General features: G+C 35.8%; 1 long non-coding RNA gene across 1 annotated transcript in view; it reads left to right on the top strand.

Annotated features, from left to right (window-relative positions):
• LOC126940864 (uncharacterized) overlaps positions 1-25,847 on the top strand; it is a 131,825-nt gene that overhangs the window by 64,092 nt on the left and 41,886 nt on the right. The window contains exon 2 of the long non-coding RNA XR_007720946.1: positions 1,246-1,283. This is a non-coding gene — a long non-coding RNA (uncharacterized LOC126940864). The remainder of the gene's footprint in view (positions 1-1,245; positions 1,284-25,847) is intronic.

Below are 25,847 nucleotides of genomic sequence, written 5' to 3'. Positions count from 1 at the left end.
ACTGTCATATACTCACGCTCAGAGAGTCTTTCCTCAGTCAAGTGTAGTCTACTAGTGAGCCCATCTTAGGCAATTTTCCTTTCTCTTATAGTGTTTCTGATCTCTAGCATTTCTTTTTGATTCTTTCTTAGAATTTACATTTCTGTGCTTAGATTATTGATTTCTTCTTGCATGTTGTCTACTTTTTTTCACAAAAGCCTTTAACATACCAATCATATGTTATAAAAATGATTTCTAATCTGATAATTCCAACATTTCTGCCATACCGCCTCTGGTTGTGATTCTTGTTCAGTCTTTTCAAACTGTATATTTTGCCTTTTATTTTTTATTTTTATTTATTTATTATTTTTTTTGAGACGGAGTCTCACTCAGTTGCCCAGGCTGGAGTGCAGTGGTGTGATCTTGGCTCACTGCAAGCTCCGCCTCCCGGGTTCACGCCATTCTCCTCCCTTAGCCTCCCAAGTAGCTGGGACTATAGGCACCCGCCGCCACGCCCGGCTCATTTTTTTTTTTTTTTTTTGCATTTTTAGTAGAGACGGGGTTTCATCGTGTTAGCCAGGATGGTCTCGATCTCCTGACCTCATGATCCACCCGCCTTGGCCTCCCAAAGTGCTGGGATTACAGGCGTGAGCCACCGCGCCCAGCCTGCCTTTTAGTATGCCTTGAAAATTTTTGTTGAAAGAATTGATGTACTAGGTAAAAGAAACTGTGGTAAATAGACCTTCAGTGATATAATGATAAGGTGTGTATATGGGAGGGAAAACAATCATTAACCTTACTGTTTATTCAGTTTTTTGGTGACGTCTGTGTCCCTGGACTGCAAAAATTACTGGTGCTTTTTAGTCACTCCCCTGCACTTAAGTGGAACAGGAAGGCTTGAGGGGGCTGTAGGTGGGTATTTCCTTTCCTCCATGTGGAAAGCTATAGTCAGCTGGAGTTGGCTAGTTTAGGGTAGCCAGGTACGTTAGGCTAAAATAGTCTCTCCCGAGGGCAAGCCTTGTTAAGTAGGACAGAATGCTCAGGCATATTTTAAAATGGTTCCTTTTCTCCTCCCCTTGCCAGAAACATGAGCAGATTTTTCCTCATTCTTACTGTGAGGACCTCATAGAGTCCTGGAAGTACAACTCACACAAGTGTAAAAACTGCCTCAGGACTGGTTCCCTGGAGTTTTATCTCTTAAGCTTGTACACACTGAACTTTTAACAATTTGTCAATTACAATTCAAGTTTTCCTACCCCTCCACAGGTTCCCTTGGAGTTCTCTGCTGGTGGACTTCTGCTCTGGTAAGTTACGATTGTCTGTATCTGATTATCTGTTTATTCAATTTTGGGACAGAAGTTGACACTATGATCTCATTACTCTGAAGGATCTAAAAAGAGTTCATGATTTTTCAGTTTGCTCAGCTTTGTACTTTTTAGAATAATGGGAGTAAAGACTTCAAACTCCTTAAATGCCAAACCAGAAACTGGATGTCTCCTGCTTTTTTTGTTCTGGCAAACCTCTCCCTTGTCTTCAGCTTCTACAGTCCTTTAAACCTAAGGAAACCATTGATCCTATTACCTTGTCATTCTGATCCTTTTGATACTTGCTTTGTCTGCTGTGTTCAACTCAAAACACACAATCATAATACTCATTTCATTGCATTCATGTTAACTCCCTTCATCCTTCTCTTCTTTCTTTATGTTTACTTGACAAAACCACAACTCTAGTTAAAAGGAAATGTCTGCCTATTTCACATTTTTATACATGCAACTGAATGTGGCTGAAGAAAAATACACAACCACAATGAGCATTCTCAGTTTAAATTCATCACTATAAACCTCTAAGAGGTTCTTTTTAGGTCCCAGGCAATTGTTTCCTATTCTCTGGTTCATTGACTTTCCATCTTTTTTTGGAGAACTATTTTACAGTCACCCTTCATATTTCTTGTACTTTGTCTTAGGCAATTTAAGCTGCTATAACAAATTACCATAAACTGGGTGGCTTAAACAACAAATATTGATTTCTTAGAGTTTTGGAGGCTGGGAAGTCCAAGATCAAGGTGCTGGCAGATCAAGTGTCTGGTGAAGGCCCACTTCCTGATTTACAGATAGCAGTCTTCCTCACTGTATCCTGACATGACAAGAGCAGAAAGACAAAAAGTTAACTCTCTCATATGTTTTTATAGGGGCACAAAATCCATTCACGAGGACTCCACTCTATTGATCTAATTATTTCCAAGAAGCCCACCTTCTAATACCGTCGCGTTAGGTGTTAAAATTGCAACATCTGGGCTGGGCGTGGTGGCTCACGCCTATAATACCAGCACTTTGCGAGGCCGAGGTGGGCGGATCATGAGGTCAAGAGATCGAGACTATCCTGGCCAATATGGTGAAACTGTGTCTCTACTAAAAATACAAAAAATTAGCTGGGCGTGGTGGCACACGCCTGTAGTCCCAGCCACTCGGGAGGCTGAGGCAGGAGAGTCACTTGAACCTGGGAGGTGGAGGTTACAGTGAGCTGAAATCACGCCAGTTCCTGGTGACAGAGCAAGCCTCTGTCTCAAAAAAAAAAAAAAAAAAAAAAATTCAACATCTGGATTTTGGGAGGGCACAAACATTCAGACCACAGCATATCTCCTTCCCAGTGCTTTCTCTAAGCAGATGACCTAGCTTCTTACTTCACTCAGAAGAGCACATCCACGTACCCAGCATTTGAACACATACTCTGCCTTCCTACCTATTATACTGTAGGTGAAAATACTTATGCTTGTATTTAAAATCAATCCCGCACTTGTGCACTGGGATCTAATTCCCTATTATATCCCAGCACATCAGTCCAGCAATTTTCCCCTTTGCTCCTAATATTTATATCAACTCTCTAGTATTGGATTGGTTCCATTAGTTTAAAAACACACTCTTGTTTCTGCGTGTTAAAAAGAACCTTCTGTTGACCTTACTATTTATGCCAGTTATTTCCTCTTAAGCTACAACCATCCAGGTTTTCTGTTCCTTAAATATGACGAGTAAATCTTTAACTGATTATTCTTCTATGGCTTTCCTTCCTCTACATTGAAAAATATATTTGACTTTCTTACCATCTAGATCTCAATCTGAAAGTCATATCAGTAGAAAGGTGAATCATGACTTTCCAATGTAAAGTAGCATCTTTGCTAATCTAACACGAATCTCTGTTTTATTTACCTTGATTTATTCAGGAAATTTTTCACAATCTCAAATGTTGATTGTGTATTCATGTGTTGAACTGTCTTTTCCTTGTATAACATAAATTCCACTCGAGTAGACATTTTGTCTTTCTGTCCTCGGCTATGAGTCTAGAAGAGTGTTTCTCAACTGTTTAATTATACTCATATGGCGTTTTTAAGGTATTTTTTTCTTCATAAGCCTCACCTCATAAAATTTAATTACCACAGGTATATTATGGCTTTTTAGAGGGTTACAAATCCTGTAATATCAATGGAGTTTTCATTGTGCTGCTTCTCTGTCCCCCACGATCAATTTTGCCTGCTTGGGGTCCATATTGCCCCTGTGGAGCAGGTATAGTCTAGAAGAATGTCTGATATGTCCTTAGTGCTAAATTTACTTATATATATATGGACCATATATAACATATTTTATAATTCATAGTTTATATACATAAGTTATGGGTGTGTATATGAGTATTTATTATATATAATGTATATGTAAAATTATATATATATAATTTATATATTTTATATGCATAAATTGGACACTAAAGACAGGTAAGGCATTCTAGACTACATATGCTCAATTTATATACACACACATATTTGAGAAGAAAATCCTCATTAAAAGCAAGTATATGATATGTAGAGGTTTATTCATTAAAGAATTATTGAACAATTACTGTGTATAAAGTATCAGAGTGTGATGTCAGAAATGCAAATACTGTTGGAGAAATGTACCCAAAGAACTTAAAATTTCGTGAGAGAATCATGCATATGAAACTAGTTATAATATAAGGTTGGATGAACTAAATGTGCAACAGAGACTTAAACAGTTCTGTGGGACTACAGGAAGAAGTAATTCACTCTGAAGGATAAGGAAAATCTTATGGAGGGAAAGGCAGATGAATAGTATTCCAACAGACACAAAAGGGGACATTTTTTGGAGAAGGTGGAGTCTTGAGGTCCTTAGACACTGGTTTGAGAAACTGCACAGCAAATGATCCTGGGAAAGAGAAGGGGGCGCGCTTTGTATGAGAAGGCTAGACTCTTCCTTTGAATATTATTCAGTTGGCATTAGTGAGTTTTTGAAAGTTAAACCACACAGATTCAAAAAATTTGAAGAAGAAATTATCACTCCAGTTTTTGTAGCCTCATTTAGAGTAAAAATGTCTTGCTATTTAGCATTTCATATTTAGGCTTTCACATTACCAGCAGATTAATTTACCTAAAATGCACATTCAATCATGCCAGTTTTCTCTTTAAAAGCATTCAGTAACTTTATAGCACATTCCAGATAAACTATTAGTTCCTGAGTTGAGGTTTTTGCTCTCCATGATCAATCACTTTCTTACAGCCTATTGAATCTTATTGCGTCACTCCATGCTTCAAAGTCTTCACCAGAAAATACTAATTTCTTACGATTTGCAACATGGAGCTTGCTAATTCCTATCTAATTTCCAGATATGATGGCTCTGGTAAGTTCTATTTTATGTAGAAAATCAATATTACCTTTTGGTCAAGTCTTTAATATAATTATTCTCCAAATAATAACTTTCCTAGCTAGAGGATCTTTTAGAACTACATCTGAAATTTGGAGCCAAGACTAGTGCTTATTCTATTATTTAGATTAAGGCTAAATCTAAGTCATTTGGATATCTTCTTTTGTGAAGGTCCTTTCAAGTCTTCTGCCAATGTTTCATGTTGTGTTTATGCTGTCTCCTTATTGCTTTTCTTTACCGCATGTATTTTTTTTTCTTCAACTTTTATTTTAAGTTCCAGGGTATATATATGCAGGATGTGAAGGTTTGTTACACAGGTAAATGTGTGCCTTGGTGATTTGCTGCACAGATCAACCCATCACCTAGATATTCAGCCCAGCATCCATTAGCCATTCTTCCAGATGCATGTGTGTTTTTTTATTGTATGATTTCCTGTGTGTTCTTTATATGGTTTTATTGTTTTCATTTCTTTGAATTGGATTTACTGCTCTCTTATCTTGATTATTGAAATGGAAGCTTATATTATTGTCAGTGCTTCTTTTTTATAGACTATAGTCTCCCTTTGAGTACTCTTTTAGATGTATTACGTAATATTTCATTTGCTATATTTTTATCATTCAATTAAAATATTTTTTACATTCTACTGAGATTATTTTTAACCCACACCTTATGTAGAAAGGTGTCATTTAAACTTATTTAGGAATTTTCTTTTTTTTTTACTTTTAACTTCAGAGGTACAAGTGTAGGTTTGTTACATAAGTAAACTTGTGTCATAGGGGTTTATTGTGCAAATTATTTCACCACCCAGGTATTAAGCCTAGAACCCATTAGTTATTTTTCCTGACTGCCTCCCTCCTCCCACTCTCCACCTTCTGAAAGGCCCTAGTGTGTGTTGTTTCCTTCTATGTGTCCATGTGTCTCATTACTTAGCTCCCACTTATGATTGAGAACTTGTGGTACTTAGTTTTCTGTTCCTGTGTTAGTTTGCTATGGATAATGGCCTTCAGCTACATCCATGTTCCTGAAAAAAACAGGATCTCATTCTTTTTATGGCTGCATAGTATTCTGTGGTATATATGTACCACATTTTCTTTTTTAAACTTTTTAAAAATTATACTTTAACTTCTGGGATACATGTGCAGAACATGCAGGTTTGTTACATAGGTATACATGTGCCATGGTGGTTTGCTGCACTTATCAACCTGTCATCTAGGTTTTAAGCCCCACTTGCATTAGGTATTTGTCCTAATGCTCTCCCTCCCCTTACTCCCCACTCCCCTACAGGCCCTGGTGTATGATATTCCCTTCCCGTGTCCATGTGTTCTCATTGTTCAACTCCCACCTTTGAGTGAGAACATGTGGTGTTTGGTTTTCTGTTCCTGTGTTAGTTTGCTGAGAATGATGGTTTCCAGCTTCATCCATGTCCCTGCAAGGGACAAGATCTCTTTCTTAATGGCTATATAGTATTCCATGGTGTATAAGTGCCATAATTTCTTTATCCAGTCTATCATTGATGGGCATTTGGGTTGGTTCCAAGTCTTTGCTATTGTAAAAAGTGTTTCAAAAAACATACTTGTGCACGTGTCTTTATAGTAGAATGATTTATAATCCTTTGGGTACATATCCAGTAATGGGATTGCTGGGTCAAATGGTATATCTGGGTCTACATCCTTGAGGAATCCCCACATTGTTTCCACAATGGTTGAACTAATTTACACTCTCACCAACAGTGTGAGAGCATTCATATTTCTCCACAGCCTCACCAGCATCTGTTGTTTCTTGACTTTTTAATAATCACCATTCTAACTGGTGTGAGATGGTATCTCATTGTGGTTTTGATTTGCGTTTCTCAGATGATCCGTGATGCTGAGCTTTTTTTTATATGTTTGTTGGCTACATAAATGTCTTCTTTTGAGAAGTGTCTCTTCATACCCTTCACCCACTTTTGATGGGGTTGTTTTTTTCTTGTAAGTTTGTTTAATTTCCTTGTAAATCCTTGATATTAAACCTTTGTCAGATGGGTGGCTCACAAAAATTTTCTGCTATTCTATAGGTTGCCTTTTCACTCTGATGATACTTTCTTTTGTTGTGCAGAAGCTCTTTAGTTTTATTAAATCACATTTGTCAATTTTGGCTTTAGTTGCAATTGTTTTTGGTGTTTTAGTCATGAAGCCTTTGCCCATGCCTATGTCCTGAATGATTTTGTCTAGGTTTCCTTCTAGGATTTTTATGATTTGGGGTTTTACATTTAAGTCTTTAAGCCATCTTGAGTTAATTTTTATATAAAGTGTAAGGAAGGGGTCTAGTTTCAGTTTTCTGCATATGGCTAGCCAATTTTCCCAGCAGCATTTATTAAATAGGGAATCCTTTCCCCATTGCTTGTTTATGTCAGGTTTGTTGACTATCAGATGGTTGTAGATGTGTGTTGTTATTTCTGAGGCCTCTGTTCTGTTCCAGAAGATCAGATGGTTGGAGATATGTGGTGTTATTTCTAGGCCTCTGTTCTATGTGCCCATTTTTGTACCAGTACCATTCTGTTTTGGTTATTGTAGCCTTGTAGTATCATTTCAAGTCAGGTAGCATGGTGCCTCCAGCTTTGTTCTTTTTGCTTAGGATTGTCTTGGCTGTACAGACTTTTTTTGTTGTTTCATATGAAATTTAAAATGTTTCGTTTTTTTTCTAACTCTGTGAAGAAAATCATTGGTAGCTTGATGGGGACATCATTGAATCTATAAATTACTGTGGACAGTATGGCCATTTTCACAATATTGATTCTTCCTATCCATGATCATGGAATGTTTTTCCTTTTGTTTGTGTCCTCTCTTTATTTACTTGAAGCAGTGGTTTGTAGTTTTCCTTAAAGAGGTCCTTCATGTCCCTTGTAAGTTGTATCCTAGGTATTTTATTCTTTTTGTAGCAATTGTGAATGGGAGTTCACTCATGATTGGCTCTCTGCTTGTTTGTTTTTTATGTACAGGAATGCTTGTGATTTTTGCACATTGATTTTGTATCCTGAGACTTTGCTGAAGTTACTTATCAGCTTAAGGAGTTTTGGGACTGAAACAATGGGGTTTTCTAAATATACAGTCATGTCATCTGCAAACAGACAATCTGGCTTCCTCTCTTCCTCTTTGAATACCCTTTATTTCTTTCTCTTGCCTAATTGCCCTGGCCAGAACTTCCAATATAATGTTGAATAGGAGTGGTGAGAGAGGGCATCCTTGTCTTATGCCAGTTTTCAAAGGAAATGCTAACAGCTTTTGTCCGTTCAATATTATATTGGCTATGGGTTTGTCATAAATAGCTCTTATTATTTTGAGATATGCTCCATCTGTACCTAGTTTATTGAGAGTTTTTAGCACGAAGGGATGTTGAATTTTGTTGAAGACCTTTTCTTCATCAGTTGAGATAATCGTGGTTTTTGTCTTAATTCTGTTTATGTGATGGATTACATTTATTGATTTTTGTATGTTGAACCAGCCTTGCATTCCATGAATAAAGCCAACATGACTGTGATGGATAAGCTTTTTGATGTGCTGCTGGATTTGGTTTGCCAATATTTTTTTGAGAATTTTTACATTGATGTTCATCAAGGATATTGGCCTGAATTTTTGTTGTTGTGTCTCTGCCAGGTTTTGGTATCAGGATGATTCTGTCCTCATAAAAAGACTTAAGGAGGAGTTCTTTGTCTATTGTTTGGAATAGTTTTGGAAGGAATGGTACCAGTTCCTCTTTGTACCTCTGCTAGAATTCGGCTCTGAATTAGTCTGGTCCTGGACTTTATTTGGTTGGTAGGCTATTAATTATTGGCTCAATTTTAGAACTTGTTATTGGTTCAGGGATTCGACTTCTTCCTGGTTTAGTCTTGGGAGGGTGTATTTGTCCTGGAATTTTTCCATTTCTTCTCTATTTTCTGGTTTATTTGCATAGAAGTGTTTATAATATTCTCTGATGGTAGTTTTTATTTCTTTGGGATCAGAGATGATATTCCCTTTATCATTTTTTATTGCATCTATTTGATTCTTGTCTCTTTTCTTTTTTATTAGTACAGCTAGTTGTCCAGCTATTCATTAATCTTTTGTAAATCCAGCTTCTGGATTCGTTGATATTTTTGAAGGGTTTTTCATGTCTCTATCTCCTTCAGTTCTGCTCTGATCTTAGTTATTTCTTGCCTTCTGCTAGCTTTCGAATGTGTTTGCTCTTGCTTCTCTAGTTCTTTTAATTGTGATGTTAGGGTGTTGATTTTAGATCTTTCCAGCTTTCTGTTGTGGGCATTTAGTACTCTAAATTTCCCTTAAAATGACTCTTTTGCTTAGCTCTCTGCCCTAGCCTACTTTCTTCACATTCTTTAGAGAGTGTTTCCTCAATAAATTATGTACATCTGACTTCCTTTATTAGGTTCTCAGACAATTCAGCCTAGAATAATGTTGTATTTTCTTTTTAAGAGGTCATACTCCACTGAAGGATATAGATAAGCGAAATTATATGTTATTACAAAGTGACAAGAGCTTCCATGAATTAGTATGTATGGTTTCATCAAGTAGGACAACCACCTGTCTATGTATTTTAGGATGTCACAGAAAACTCCTCTGATTAGTGCTTTTTGAAGAGATGATTGAAGGGATATGAAGAGTGTGCCCAGTAAAGCAACGGAAAAGGAAATAAACAGAGTATCCTGAATCTGGAAAATCTGATTTCCAATATGAGTTGACTCATCTTTATGTTTTGGTCTCTGGGTTTCTTTTATAAGGGCCTTCATTCCATCAGAAGGGCTTCACTCTCATGACATAATCATGAGACAATCAGGTGAAATATAATCTGACACAATCAGGTGAAAATGTTCCACCTCAGAAATGATCACACTGGGATTAGATTTCAACATATTAATTTTGAACAAACACAAACATTCAGTCTACAGCACACATAAAAAATTACCTATTGTTTATGACTCTACTAAACACTGAACTGAGATTTTGCATAAATTGACTCATTTTGTAATTTCAATAGTGCTATTCACAGATGAAAGAAACTTGGGAATATTGAGAAATTTTACAAAGTCCACCCAACTCTTAACTGGAAACCAGAATTTGAACCCTAATATATGGTACTTCAAGCCTATCTGTTTCCAAATCCAATTTTTTTACCATTATATATTTCATTTGTGCTAGATAGGCACAGTTCTTCAAGGCACACAAACACATCATAATACAATATTATAATATTATTAGAAAAAGTTTCATGAAATTTCAGTACAGAAAGTGATTCGTTCCGTATGTCACAAAGAATCAGGAATCATTAAGAACCTTTTCACATCTGAAACGTCTACTTCAACTACTGATTGTGGTACCAGAAACCACACCATCAGTGATTGCCTCCTTTGGACATAAAAGCCTTTGTGGTTTTTTAGAGTGCACTTTTCATAAGGGGATACTTTCAACCAAATCATTTCAATTTAGTGAGAATAAATTGAGCTCTGCCTGAGAACAAGTCATTTGTGTGTACGTGAAAAATGCCAGGATAAATGCCCCAGGGCAAGCAGGACTAGAGATAATTAGAGAGAGAGCTTTTAAAAAGGAAAGGCAGAGGCTATACAAAATTTACTTTACTTCCTTCAAAGTTTGCCATAAGCTTTACTGTAGTACTGTTGGATTATGGCAACTCTCATACATGCTCTGATCCTCAAAGTAGCTCTAGATTTCCATTGATGAAGATCAGAGGTTAGAGTATATTTAAAGATGCTAACTCACCATGAAATATTTGCTCTGACTCTGGGCAGTGTCTTCTTTGTGAATGTGAATGAGAAGGTGAGGTCACATAGAAATTTTGCATTCTTTCTATAAAGACTAGCATAACCTGAAAGGGCAGCTTTTAAAAACATTGCTTTATTTTAAATGTAAATTGTATTTTCTGTTTGGAAGCATACTGTTAAAAACACTAAAGGCAGTCCAATCCTAAATCTACCTCACAGCTAATGCATATCAGAGTTTAACCTCTTATCTAAATTCCATGTTGATAAAAAGAGATTTGGGGTACTGAAAAATATGCTGTGATCTGAATATAGTTAAAAGTCCTAATGTCTTTATAAGTCTAGTATGACCCACGGTGGCTCTCTGCTCTCAAGGGTATAAAAATCTATTTCTATTTGTATGAGCCAAAGGAAAACTTTCCCTTAGCCATCTGAAAGTTCACTGAAACTCAATTGATAAAAGACAGATAAATAGAAGAAAAGGCATACAAAATTTATTAACATGCACATGTGTTCATGGGCATAATATAAGATATGAAAACTCAACGAAGGGCCAGATGATTGATGCTTTTATATCATTTAAGGTTAGAGAAAGAATAAGGGCTTGGAGCTTGGCAAGACAGGGTGTGATAGGGAGAAAGAAAAGAAAGGCATGTGGCAAAGGTGGTTTCGTTGTATACATGAAACCTCACAGGTAGCGGCTCTCAGAAAAAATAGATAGGAACCTGTGGTTGTGTTCATATTTCCTAGATCTAGATAAGGGGGAAGACCTCAGAGAAAGCCTGGCTATTTATTTCACTAGAGTAGATTTTTCTCCACAGATGCAAATCTCCTCCACAAAAGGCAGCTTTTCGGGGCTATTTTTGTCTGCAGGCCCTCCAAATAGCCATCTTGGAAGTATGTCGAAGAAGTATATTTTGGGGTAAAATATTTTGGGTTTTCTTTATATGAAAACTTCAACGTGCTGAGCATCTTCAAAACATTTAAAAATTAAGGTAAGAAAATAATGAAAAAATAAAAAGGAAACATTAGTTTTTGTCCTTCCTCACTAGTTGACAGAATTCTATGAATTTTCAAGGCCATCATTACAAATCAACACTTCTATGAAGCGTTCATAGCCCTTCACACAGAGAGGATTAATCATTCCCTCAGTTGCTATAACTTACTGTTTACGACTCTGTAATGATGCTCTTCAATGTAGTATAACAATTTGGACAAGTACCAATGTTTAGGAATCTATCTGTGCATGTGCTTAATGTTTCTTACTCTGTTATAGTGATTTGTGTATGTATGAGTCTCCCCCACCAGATTGTGATTTACTGAAGGGCAAGAAATAGGAAAAGTAGGCTAATTTATTACTGTATCATTGTGCCTAATATGTGTTCACACTAAACATCTTTAAACAGATTGATCCTTTGAATATACAATATTTTTTTTTTTTTTGAGACGGAGTCTCGCTCTGTCGCCCAGGTTGGAGTGCAGTGGCCGGATCTCAGCTCACTGCAAGCTCCACCTCCCAGGTTTACGCCATTCTCCTGCCTCAGCCTCCTGAGTAGCTGGGACTACAGGCGCCCGCCACCTCGCCCGGCTAGTTTTTTTTTTGTATTTTTAGTAGAGACGGGGTTTCACCGTGTTAGCCAGGATGGTCTCGATCTCCTGACCTCGTGATCCGCCCGTCTCGGCCTCCCAAAGTGCTGGGATTACAGGCTTGAGCCACCGCGCCTGGCCTGAATATACAATATTTTTAAAAAAGTATTTGTATTTACTCCTAGATTTTCTACAGGATAAAGTTTAGCATTCAAGGAATTTAATATAACCAAAGTCATTCTAGGGTTGGAGATACGGTTCTAGAAGTTCTGTCAACCAAAAATAGTCAAAAGGGTCAGAATCTAGTTTAAAGATAGTTAGTTTATCAAACACAAAGTTTGAGAATGTCTGCCCAGGAAGCACAGATTCCAAAGTATGAAAATCAGTGCTCTCAAGTGTAGGAGTTTGGGGTCGTTTATACACATAAGGTTTGGGAAGCTTAACAGAATGTCGGCATCTTTCTATATAAGGCATAATACATAGTTACAGTAATCTATTAGTCAGAGTCGTCTTTTTTTTTAGTTTGGGAAAGGTATATTTAACATTCCACAGTGAAGATATAACCATCATGGGGTCTTCTGTGCCATCAATCTGAGTTAGGTACAGGACAGTAAAGGAGACAGTTAATCTGTAACAAATATTAGTGATTGAAAGGGGAGGGTATCTGGTCTCTGGTCTCTCATTTACAGAACAAGAATGAAGAGGAAGGGAGCCAACCTATATTCTAAGAAACAGAAGTTACAACTACATGTGACGTGGCTGAGATCACAGTCACATCTCTCTCAAGGCTTAAAGTGTTTGGAAGTTTGTAAAAACTTTTAAAGTTTATTTATTTTTAACTTCCCAAGTCAAAACTCAGTAATTTTGACTTCTTTTATGTTCAAGAGTTTAGTCCCACATCACTAGGAGGGCTCATTCCTAAAAATATATTGTCCTGTAATGAGGGGGAATTAGGCTACAAGTTAATAGAATACAGACCAAATTTAAGACAACATAAAGAAAGTGAATTTGTGACTTAAGACAGGCTAAACAGTTACATCTTCAATTAATGCAATTATTTGAACAACCGTTATTTTAGTTTTTTTGGTCGTGCATTTATTTACTCCATTGCAGAAATGTTGCAGCACAAATGAAGACAAAAACAATAAAACACAACAAATGATTATAATTCCTAGAGTAAGTAACAGTTTTTGCCACCAAGTTCCCCAAGGTCCAAGCCATCTGCTTAGCCAATTGTTTAGAAAGGGTGTTGGATTTGAAAGGTTATTTATTTGGGTTTTCATATCAGCCATTAGTTGAATAATATTATCTGATTTATCTGGTATATAGACATAGCACTCAGGTTTAATGATCCTACAAGTTTCCCCTTGCGCTGCTGTATGTCTGAAGCCAGATGGTTGTGTAATATAGCTTTTTTTCATAAGATAACTTTATTGTTTAATAACAAAATACCCATGTATCTATCATTTGTGTATAATTGGTTAGGGCTTCTTTATGCTAAATGACATTATCAATACCTAGTCATAGTATGAGGATGGAAGCTGAATGATCATACCAATGAAATATAGAATTAGCCCGATGAGATTGTGAATGAGGAAAATTTGCAGATGTTGACAGGGTATGACCTCCTTAACCTTGTATCTAACATAACCCAAAGAACATCATCCTAACCATCCTGGTGGTAACCATGGTCATACATTAGTGCCGCATAGCCAAGAAATTTTATTTGGAGCTAACCAATAAAAATCCAGTTTTCGTGCCCGTTCAGTGGCATGCCAATTAGTACTTTATATATAATGATGGGGATACACTGTTCCTTGGGTGTCCATCTCGTATCTCTGGTGCTATTGAATGGGGTATCCTCAGTATGATTTATCTGTTCCCAACATAAATGGAGAAGCTGACTAAATTAGCCAAAGGAGTGGGTTAGTCAGATAAAACTGTCCCAAATTTGTGTTATGCCATCCTGAAATTGAGTTGTCTTATCTCTCACTTGGGACAGTGTCATTGTTTCATTCCTCATTTGGGGCAGTTCCAGTGTTACAATTAATGAATTGGGGGCTTTTTGTTTTTCTGGGTTTTTTTCCCTCAAAACTCTTTTTCTATGCTTTTTGCTTTGTAAAGCAATATTAATAGACCAGTGATGCACACCATCCTTAGTCATACTAGTGCTAAGTACAGATGATTGTTCTTGAGAAATATGGACATATTTCTGATATTCTATCCAATCTTCTCCTTGGAGAGGTGATACCACCAGGGTAGTCCAGAACCATCAGAAAGAGGCAGTAGACTACATACCCTACAAATGTTTCTTGTTTTTTGTAATCTATTACCATAGTCCTGAGCCATTGCAAGAAGATGTTTGCTGTATAGTCAACAGCTGGTGATAGTAGCAACAAAATATAAGAATTTGAGATGAAAAGGAAGAAATTTAGTGGAAATTTATAAAGGAAGACCTTCCTCAAGTATTAATTATTATTAATGTAAAGTGTTCATTTGGATACAGGGCTGGTCTGGTGTCTTCAGAAGGCCGATTACCTCAGATGCCATCTTCTTTTGATCTTTGTTGGTTATGGAGAATTTCAATTGTAGATCACCAGTTTGACATGAAGTCTAAGTTGGCAAAGCCAAAGTAGCTTTCTTTAAGTGAATGATGTATATATGGAAACAATCCATTTAGTTTATTGGCACAAGGGTTAGTTAGGAGCACCTGATAAGGTCCCTTTCACCTTGATTGGAAAGAGTCCTTTAAAAGATGCCATTTACCATAGACACAATCTCCTGGCTAAAGTCTGTGGTCCTTGAGTTTTTTGTCTTCCAGGAACTCACTGTGGAAAGTATTTTACTGAATTAGTTTTTATAAGGCCACTAAACTAATACAACCTGTCCCTTTTTAATATCATAGATTCACACTTTCTTAGAGACAATTTCATATTTCTGTATGGTACAATTTCAAATGGAGACAGTGGGTATTTACTAAAAGGGGTCAATCTTAGGTTAAGCAAAACTGGTGGAAGAGCCTTTGACCAAGGATTTTAAAAACTTCAGTTAATTTTACCAAACTGAGTTTTGATTACTCTGTTTATGCTTTCCACTAACCCATAAGACTGGAGGTGACAGGCATAATGGAGATGTTGGAGAGTGGGCCAAATTTTGCATACTGACAAGATTATTTGTCCAGTGAAATGATTATCTCTGTTATAAAGTTCTAGAGAAACTTTCCAAGTTAGAATAATTTTCTCTAAAATAATTTTACTTACTGCTAAGGCTAGTCTTCTGCATGGAAATTCTCTGTCAAATAAGAGAACATACAAACCATCACTAGAACATAGGATACAACAAGGTTGAACTTAGAAGTTTGGAATTCATTTTCTGCAGTATCCTGCCAACTCCAAAATCTTCTCAGTTGTTTCTTAGTTTTTGGGGTAGGGAAGGTGAATATTCCTTCTATTCCATTTAGATTGATAAAAAGTCCTTCCTTTGGTATTAGATTACCTAAATATCTTAATTGTTTTTGACAGAACTGAAGTTTTTCTTTTGAGATCTTGTGTCATTTTGAAGCTAATTGTTGTAGCAAATAAATGTCATCCTCTTTGAAGGCTTGTTTATTCCCTGAGAAGAGAAGTAAAATATCTACGTACTGCATCAAAGTGGATTTCTTAGGGGTGTCAACACGTGAAAGGACTGCTTTTTTAATATTTGTAAAAAAGAAGTTGAGCCGTCAGTGTTTCCCTGAGGCATGACTGTCCATGTGTATTGTTTGTCTTCCCAAGTAAAGGCAAAGAGAAATTGTCTATTTTTATTCACACGAATGCCAAAGAATGCACTACATAGGTCTCACCTTCAGGTAGGATAGCAGTTAACAACACATGGGGGTTTCATACCACTAGATGTCAAGGAATAATTATGTTACTAATTGCCCTCAAATCCTGTACAAAACTCTGTTACCTACAATTTGGTTTTCTTATGAGGAGGATTGGAGTGTTACATGGTCTTGTATAAGGAACAGTCAAGCCTCTTTTTATATTCAAAATTATAGATCTTATTCCTTTTGAGGTCTCTAATCTTAGAAAGTTTTGCTTAAGATTTGAAAGAGATTTCGACGGATTATTTAAATATTACTTGGTGTGATCAAGATAATTTTCCCAATATCGGTGGAGGATTTTGACCATGACTAATCAGGTACTATATTTAACCACTCTTGCAGTTCATTATTTAGCAATTTTATTTCCTCCATGACAATATGAATTGCAATTTGTGAAATAAAAAGATCAAATTTTGAAAAAGTTTTTGATCCTAATAATTCTGTTTTATCTTTTAATTCTAAATACATTTCCCATTTTGAGAGAAAGATATGTGGATATTGTATAATTATAAAAAGTCTTTCCCTATCAAGTGAATGGAAGCTGAGGGAACCAAAAGGAAAACAGGTGTTCCTTGTAGAGGACCTAACTGTAAAACAATAGGTTCAGATTTATATACTGATATAGGAGAATTTGTTATACTTATCATTTGTATTGTTTTCTTACTCTGAGGAATGGGACCTTAGAATAAAGTGGGATTTACCACTGATAATGTAGCTTCAATGTCAATAAGAGCATATGTTTTCTCTTCATTTAAATTAATTTTCATTTCCTCTAAGGTATTAATCCCTTTAAAGTTCTCAGAGTATCTCTATTATTCTTTTACTTTGGCCTCTAACTGTTCTTTACATTTTAATTTTCTATAATTCTTTTCAAAAATGCCAAGACCTTTTGCAGTAATTGCAAAGTGGGAGATTGGGTTGGTTTTAGAACTTACTAGGATGTTTAGGGTTTACAAATGGGTGGACCAATTGTTTTAGTGGTAAGCTCATGATCTTATTTGCTTTTCCTTTCTGTTTAGTTTTCCTTTTTCTTTTTCTTGCTTGATCAGAGTACAGGACATTGATCAGCAAAATTAACTAGATCATGAGCTTAAGAGGTAGCTCAACTGAGGCTCTGTCTCTTAATTATTGTCAAGCTAATCTACTTAAAACTCTTAATCTAATCTACTTATAAAGTTTGAGTTGAGAATATGATTTAATGATTAGCATACCTTTCTTCTAATAGGCCTGAATGTTGTTTAAATAATTTTTCAAATCTTTCACAATGTGACATTACAGGCTCATTAAGATCATGTTGGCATTGTTGTATTTTATTCTAAAAAACTGGTCTTTGGAAGACTAAGGGAATAACATCTAGTCAAGATTGGGAAATATTGTGGGCCCATTCACAATCTGGTTCAGAAAATTCATGGAAGTCCTCCATAATATTCTTGCAGTTTACTTTTGCTATCCAATCCTTGGCTTCGTTGTCTGACGTTAACACGTGAACCAACTGATAAGAGAATCAGGGTAACAAGTTTGAATGTTTAATTTGAATTCTCTAGAAAATCCAATAAGGTTCTAAAAAGGATCCAAGAATTCTTTAATTATGCCTTTGGGTTCTACTTTTAGCCATAGTTGATAAACCAAGGTAAGTTCTCCTCTACTGGACACAGGATGTTCCTGAAATGGAGCCAGAACAGCAGAAGAAGGAGGAAGAGGAAAGGGAGGTAGATGCAGACAAGGAAATTCTAACAGAAGAGAAGGAGAAGACAAAGGAGGAGGAGGAATTCTGGCAGCCTTTTTCAATTCAGAAATTGTTTCAGACAATCTTTTCCTCTTGCAAAGAAATGACTTTATCAGAACCTCTTTTAAATGCTTTCAAGTATCATTGACAATAGCTCCTCCAGTTATGTTATTTTATTGTAGCGCTGTTTTTATTCTCACTTAGCACACAGATAAACTAATTCACTTATTTAAAAGTACCCCTTTTGGCCAATGTAATTTGGGGTCTTTGAAATTCATATGAGACCATTTTTCTGGTCTTATATGCATGACAAGGTGCCGTGAATATTTAGCAGAAATTCAGCTGGTGTTTCCAATGATGGCTCCCTCCTTAAAGAGGAAGATTCTGTTTTAGAGTATGATCACCCATAATTTAGACTTTCCTTTTGAATGACCAAAAAGTAGTAATCTTTCTCGAAATGTAGCAATCTGTAATTAATCAAATCACTGTGGCATATACACTGGTCTGCTATGGAAAATGTAATCCTGCTGAAACAACTCTGTCTCTGTTTGGGAGTTGCTTTGGATTAAGTTTTCTGCTTATCATAATAGCTGCTCAATATTTCACCTTTGAGTAAGTTCTTCCTTTTTATGTGTCTTGATGGTCCCAGGAAACTTGGATGCTTAAGGTACCAAGTGATCAGCCTTTAGGTGTGCCTACCAGATTAAGCAAGGTTTCCTGTTCTTAATGGACTCCCGGTAAGACCGTTTTATTGTGAGTATAAGCTCCAACACTTCCATAAGACCTCAGTCACCTAAGGTGCCTTTCAGCTGGGAGAAACAGTGTCTCTTCAGAACTTATCCTTGTAGAAAACCTCTTACTATTTTGGACACTTAAAAAGAAAGTTTAGGTTTGTCAGTTGAACTGAGCTTCAGAATGTAGCCAATTTTAAAGATTACTCATCTTTGTTTAAGCCACAAAGATTCACTCCCTCTTTTCAGAGAGAAACTGTTTTGTTTCCCTGACCAAAATTTCAAATGTGAGAAAAGGTTTAAAAACTCTATGGAGTGATTCCAAACAAAACCTTAACATCAGAGGAAAGGGAAAATCACAAATCCTCAATTAGCAGAATCTCTAGAGAACAGCAAATGAAGCTACTACCTTGTAGTAGTGCTTCAGTTCCAACTCCATTGAGTTAGAAATGTGTGCAGTTTGGGGAACGTTCGAATCCTCAGCTAAGCCTGGGAGGATGGGGACCTGAGAGGGGTCTTGCCAAAGATCTCTGTTGACCTCAGCAAGTTTGGATAAACAGAAGTTATTTATGCTGGTACCAAGTCTCTGGCTGTTGGCAAAGTAACAAGAATTATCAGACGTTCATGTCAGGTCCCTTCTTGGTTGCCAAAATGTCAACATTAAATAATAAGATTCAGGGTGTATGATTACGTATGAAGTTCATTTGACCACAAATCTTGAGACTAGCCATCCAGAAACAGACTCCAAATGAATGAGGTACGCATTTCAAAGTGGAGAAGTTAAGATTTCACTTATACAAACAGAGTCAGAGCTGTTTCAGCAGGATTATATTTTCCATAGAGGACCAGTGTCTATGCCACAGTGATTTGATTAATCACAGATTGCTACATTGCAAGGAAGATTACTACTTTGTGAAGAAGGGCAATGATCTGGGGAGGTCTTATCTCTGGTGGCTCTTAGCCTTCCTAATTTACAAGGACCAAAAAGGCAGACATTGAAGTCACATGCCATGTAACTCAGGCTGAATAAACATACTCCTCTCAAGGCTCAAAATAACTTAAAGTTCCAACAGCTTTAAGTTTGAATTATTTTACATTTGAATTGTTTAATTGTATAATATGAATTGATTTATATACTGATATATATGTGATTAAAAATATTGTGTGTATGTCTGTGTATACCTATATAGCGAGAGAAAGAGACATATACCTATGTCTATATCTGTGTATTTATATGTCACACGTACATATATACACAAAGTATTAGCAGTGATGTCTGGTGGCATTATTTATAATTTTTAATTTATTTCTTTTTATACATTTGATTATCTGATTTTTATATAATGAACATTTGTTCTTATGTAATAAAGTCATTAAAATAAATAATTATGTTTAAAAAATAACAGAAAACTTTGAAATATATAAAAAACCTTTTACTGAACTGTATCAAAATATTTAACAATGGTAGAAATCTATATAACTTCATTTGTATGTTTATCTTTTGGTTTGATATTTCTATATAGTATGGAATACTGTTGTATATCATTTAAAAATACCTTGAAAATTAGCATATAGTACTTAAAATATAGCATTTATTCAGCATCACTTAAAATATATATAGCTTAAAAATCAAAGAAAATGACAGAATGTTGGTGAAACTGTTTTGTAAGTTATAGATAATTTTCTCTTCTTAATATGTGTTTTCAAAATATTCTAAGAATATTTAGGTAGTATTATCATAAAAATATTCAAAAACAGAAAATTACTATTGATCTGGATATTATCACCCCTGTATAACTTTCATTTTTGTTTTTCATTATATATCATAAGTGATAGTGAAAACTTGTTTTTGAGATATTTATCCATTTCAAATCCTTTAATTTCAATTCTTCATCAGCCCTGCAATTTTCTGTACAGTAAGGGAATTCCAGCCTTGACTACTGTCATTTTTTCAACAACTGGATTCATTCTTCTGAATATCTAATGTTCTTCACATTTACTAAAAATTATAAAAGTTATTTTTCATGAGCAATTCATAGTACAAATCTTTTGTGACTTTTGACATAGCTTTTCCAAAATGCAAGTATTTAAAGAGCATTGGGACAGTGATCTCATTAATTTCTACTACATCCCTGAGAGGTAAATGGCAAGCCTGACCTGAGAGACGGATTGAGGGCATTTTTATTAAGTGCATGGCAGACACCAAGGAAAGTGGCCAGCACTCAGCAAGACGAAATTAAAAATTAAAAGAAACTTTAGAGCAGTGACTAGATGTTACAGAATAGAATTTGAGACAGTTTACTTCTCTGCAATAATTTACCGAGAATAAATGTGAACTGCAAATTAGGAACAAAAATAAAATGAGAATTGGAAGTTGTAAGTAAAGACAAAAAAAGCCATACACACTATATTGTAAAAAATACATACAAATATCTAATTTTCATGAAAAAATAGCTTTCCCAAAATATTCAGTGTCCCATTCTCCCTGAAATACATTTTTTAGTTTGTCTCCAACCTGAGAAAAACAAAGAAAAGTCCAAACACAAAGAAATGTTTCTGATGTAGGAAAAATGCTGAAGTACAGGATATTTTAGAGGAGATTAAAATGCTTTGTACTGATTTTGGATGGCAGACAAACATGGATATTTATTTATTTATTTATTTATTTATTTATTTTGAGATGGAGTCTTGCTCTGTTGCCCAGGCTGGAGTGCAATGGCCAGATCTCAGCTCACTGCAAGCTCCGCCTCCCGGGTTCATGCCATTCTCCTGCCTCAGCCTCGCCTCCCAAGTAGCTGGGACTACAGGCGCCCGCCACCGGGCCTGGCTAATTTTTTGTATTTTTTTAGTAGAGACGGTGTTTCACTGTGTCAGCCAGGATGGTCTTGATCTCCTGACCTTGTGATCCGCCCGTCTCGGCCTCCCAAAGTGCTGGGATTACAGGCTTGAGGCACCGCGCCCGGCCACAAACATGGATATTTATAATAAATTTTAAGTATGAGAAAGATTGTAAAAATTGGAGACTTTATAATTTCATCCTTCACAAAGGTCAAATAAATGTAAACAACTTTAAAGGGCAACTGGAGTTATTCAAGACAGATGGGAGAACTTTTAAATATTACTATGTGAATGATGGTGTAAAAGCTCGGAAGAGCTGGGAGGAGAATTTATTATTGTTTTTCCTATTGTGGTAAGATATACATAACATGAAATTTACTACATTAAAATTTTTTTAGTGGTTTATAATTCTGTGGTGTTAATTACATTCACCATATTGTATAACCATCACCAACTAACTACTTCTAAAAATTTTTTCATTACCCCAAATAGAAGCTCTGTAACCATTAAGTAATAACTTCTCATATCCTGACCCCTAAATCCCTGGTAATTTCTTTTTTTGTTTTTTGTTTTTTTTTTTGAGATGGAGTCTTGCTTTGTCACCCAGACTGGAGTGCAGTGGCATAATCTTGGTTCACTGCAACCTCCACCTCCTGGATTCAAGCGATTCTCCTGCCTCAGTCTCCCGAGTAGCTGGGATTACGGGCACCCACCATCACGCCCAGCTATTTTTAGTAGAGATGGGCTTTCACCATGTTGGCCAGGCTCGTGTCGAACTCCTGGTCTTGTGATCCACCCACCTCAGCCTCCCAAAGTGCTACGATTACAGGCGTGAGCCACTGCACCCAGCCATCCCCGGTAATTTCTAATGTATATTCTGTCTCTGTGAATTTGTCTGTTCTAGATACGTCATGTAAGTGAAATCATACAATATTTGCTTTTTTGTGTCTGGCTTATTTCACTTAGTGTAATCTCTTCAAGGCTCTACTATGTTGTAGCATGTATTAGAACCTCATTTGTTTTTATTGCTGAATAATATTCCACTGTATGTATGTGCCACGTTTTATTTACTCATTCAATTGTTGAGGACAATTGGGTTGTTTCCAACATTGGCTATTGTGAGTAATGCTGTTATGAACATTGGTGTACAAGTATGTTTTTCAGTTTCTGCTTGTAATTCTTTTGGGTACATACCTAGAAGTGGAATTACTGGATTATATAGCAATTCTCTGTTTAGCTTTGTGAGGAACTGCTAAACTGTTTTTCATAGTGGCGTACCATTTTATATTCCCATCTGCAATTACATAGTTAGAATTTTTCTACCTCTTCAACAACACTTTGTATTTTGTTTTTATTGAAATTTTAATTTAATATTTTCCTTGATAGTAGCCATTATAATGGAGGTAAAGTGACTTCTTATTGTGGTTTTGAGTTGGCATTTTCCTAATGATTAGTGATGTTGAGCATTTCTTTGTGTGTTTATTGGTCATTTGTATATCCTATTTGGGTCGTTTAAATCCTTTACCACTTCTTAATTGGATTGTTGTTGGTGTTGTTGAGTTGTGAAAGTTCTTTATATATTCTGGGTATTCATCCCTTTCCAGGGGCTTTTCTTACAGTAAGATACATTCTGACAACAATAAAATATAAAAGCTGAAGCTTTTAAAAATAGCTTTTTTGAGATATAATTTAAGTACTATAAAGTTCACTCATTTAAAGTGTAAAATTCAATGATTTTCAACATATTCACAGAGTTATGCAACCCTCACCACAATCTGATATTAGAACATTTTTGTCATCCCCTAAAGAAAACTCACTCCCATTAATAGCCATCCATTATACCCTCTCCTCAGCCTTAGGGAACCACTCATCTATTTTCTGTCTTTAGATTTTCATCTGTTGGACATTTTACATAAATGTAATCATAAAATATGTGGTATTTTGTGACTAGCTCTTTCTTTTTCCTTTTTTTTTTTCTTTTTTTTTTAAATAGAGATGGGGTCTCAAAGTGTTGCCCAAGCTGATCTCAGTCTCCTGGGGTTACAGGTGTGGGCTACTGCACCCAGCTGACTAGCTTCTCTGGGGTTTCATCCCTATTGTAACATGTATCAGTACTTTTTTATCGTAGAAGAATATTGCAGTCTATGGATATACTATACCACATTTGTTTACTCATTCATCAATTGATAAGCATTTGAGTTGTTTTATTATGATGATGATTCTTTTCAGTGCTCACATGGGCTTTCATGTACAAGTTTTTGCATGGACATATTTTTAAATTCTCTTATGTATATATCTATTAGTGAAATTGCCAGGTCATAGAATAACTTGATGTCAAAATTATGGAAATTGTTTTCTAAAGTGATTGCACCATTTTACATTTCCACATACAGTATATGAGGGTGTTAAGTTCTCCACATCATCATCTAGACTTGGTACTGTCTCACTTATTAATATTAGCCTTTCTACTAGGGATGAAGTGACATTTCTTTTTGGTTTAGATTTACATTTCCCAAATGAACTGATGTTGTCCATATTTTAACGTGCTTCTAGGTCACCGTTTGGTGGTGGTTTTTTTTTTTTTTTTTTCTTTTGACAAGATTTTACTCTGTTGCCTGGGCTGGCGTGCAGTGGTCCAATCATGGTTACTGCAGCCTTGACCTCCCAGACTCAAGCAACCTTCCACCTCAGCCTTCTGCATAACTGGGACTACAGCCACACACTACCACATCTGGCTTTTTTTGTTGTTGTTGTTTGTTTGTTTGTTTTTTAAGAGAGAGAGATATGGGTTAGCCATGTTGCTGCTCAGGCTGGCCTCAATCTCTTGGTCTCAAGTGATGCTCCTACGTGGGCTTCTCAGAGTGCTGAGATAACAGGTGTGAGACACTGAGCCTGACCTCTTGACTCCTTATATCTTTTCTAGGTAACTATTCGAATCCTTTGCCCATTTTATAATTGGGGTATTTTTGTTTTTTATTATGGTTAAGAGTTATTTATATGGTTTAAATAAAAATTCCTTATCAGTTTTATAATATGGGCTTTTATATTTAGTGTTGATCCATTTTTAGTTAATATTTGGACATAGTGTGAGACAGAGGTCCAGAATAACTCATTTTTGTGTGTTTATCTAATTTTCCCAATACTATTTATTGACAAGATAATTTTCCCTCACAGAATGGTCTTTGTATTCTTGTCAGAAATCAATCAACCATCAATATATACTTTCCCCCTAAGCTTTTAATGTTATTCCATTGATCTATATGTTGATATTAATCTCAGTTGCACATTGTTTTAATGACTGTATCTTTATAGAAAGTTTAAGTGTGACTCTTCCAAATTTATTTTCCTTTTTCAAGATTGTTTAGAAATCAATCAGTAGTTTAGAACCCATATGAATTTTATAATAAACTTTTTCATTTCTGCAAAAATAAGTTATTGTGATTTTGATAAGGATTTCACTAAATTTTTTGATCATTTTGGGTAGCACTGCCATCTTTAAAATTTTCTTTTCATCCATGAACATGGGATGTCTTTTCGTTTATTTATGTTTTGTTTAATTTCTTGCAGCAGTATTTTAAAGATTTTGGTACACAAATCCTCTTAATGCAGTGTATTGTTTTGACTTTCTATAAGTTTAACCATCCTTGCTTTTCTGAAATAAATTCTACCTGGTCATGGTGTATAGTGCTTTTAATATACTGTAAAACTTAGTTTGCTAGTATTTTGTTGAAGATTTTTGTATCTATGTTCATAGGGGATATATTGGTCAATAGCTTTCTCTTTTTATAGTATCTTTAATAATTTTACTATCAGGATAATCCTGAGCTTACAGCATGAGTTGAGTTAGAAAGTGCTTCCAGCCAGGCACAGTGCCTTATGCCTATAATCCCAGCACTTTGAGAGGCTGAGGTGGAAGACTCCTTTAAGCCCAGGAGTTCGAGACCAGACTGGTCAACATACTGAGACCCTATCTCTACAAAAAAGTTAATAAAAACGTTAGTCAGGATTGTCTCTGTCACCTAGGCTGGAAGGCAGTGGCATTATCATAGCTCACTGTAGCCTCTCCCTGCTGGGCTCAAGTGATTTTCTCAGATCAGCCACCCAAGTAGCTGGGACTACATGCATGCACCAACATGCCCAGCTAATTTCTTTTTAATCAAATTTAAGAATTTTTCATCCATTTTTTTTCAAATATTATTCTGTACTTTTACCTTATTCTCTTCTTTTTTTTGGACTCATGCAGTGTGTACATGGGGATGCTTAGTGTTAGCTCACATGTCTCTGAGGCTCTGTGTCCTCTTCTTCATTGCTTTTGTCTTTGTTCTGCAGACCATTCTCAACTAACCCAGCTTCAAGTTCATTGGTTGTTTATTCTCCCAGTGTAGACTTCTGTTAAATCCTGCTAGTGAATTTTTCACTTTAGATATTTCATTTTTCAACATTAGAATTGTTCCTTATTTTTTAAATATATATTTTCTTTATCTTTATTGACATTATTTGCTTGGTGAGACATCATTGTTATATTCCTCCTTACTTTTTTAGATATCATTTTTAAATCTCTCTAATCGCTAATTTAAAAGTTGTTGTTTAGTAAGCCTAACACCTGGAACCCCTTAGGAATGGTTCCTATTGGTTGCTGTTTTTTTGCCTTGTGTATTGGCAGTCTTT

Source organism: Macaca thibetana, chromosome 17, assembly GCF_024542745.1.
Source record: "Macaca thibetana thibetana isolate TM-01 chromosome 17, ASM2454274v1, whole genome shotgun sequence".
In the NCBI taxonomy this organism is placed as follows: Eukaryota; Metazoa; Chordata; class Mammalia; order Primates; family Cercopithecidae; genus Macaca; species Macaca thibetana.
This window is presented reverse-complemented; position numbering and strand designations above follow the sequence as displayed.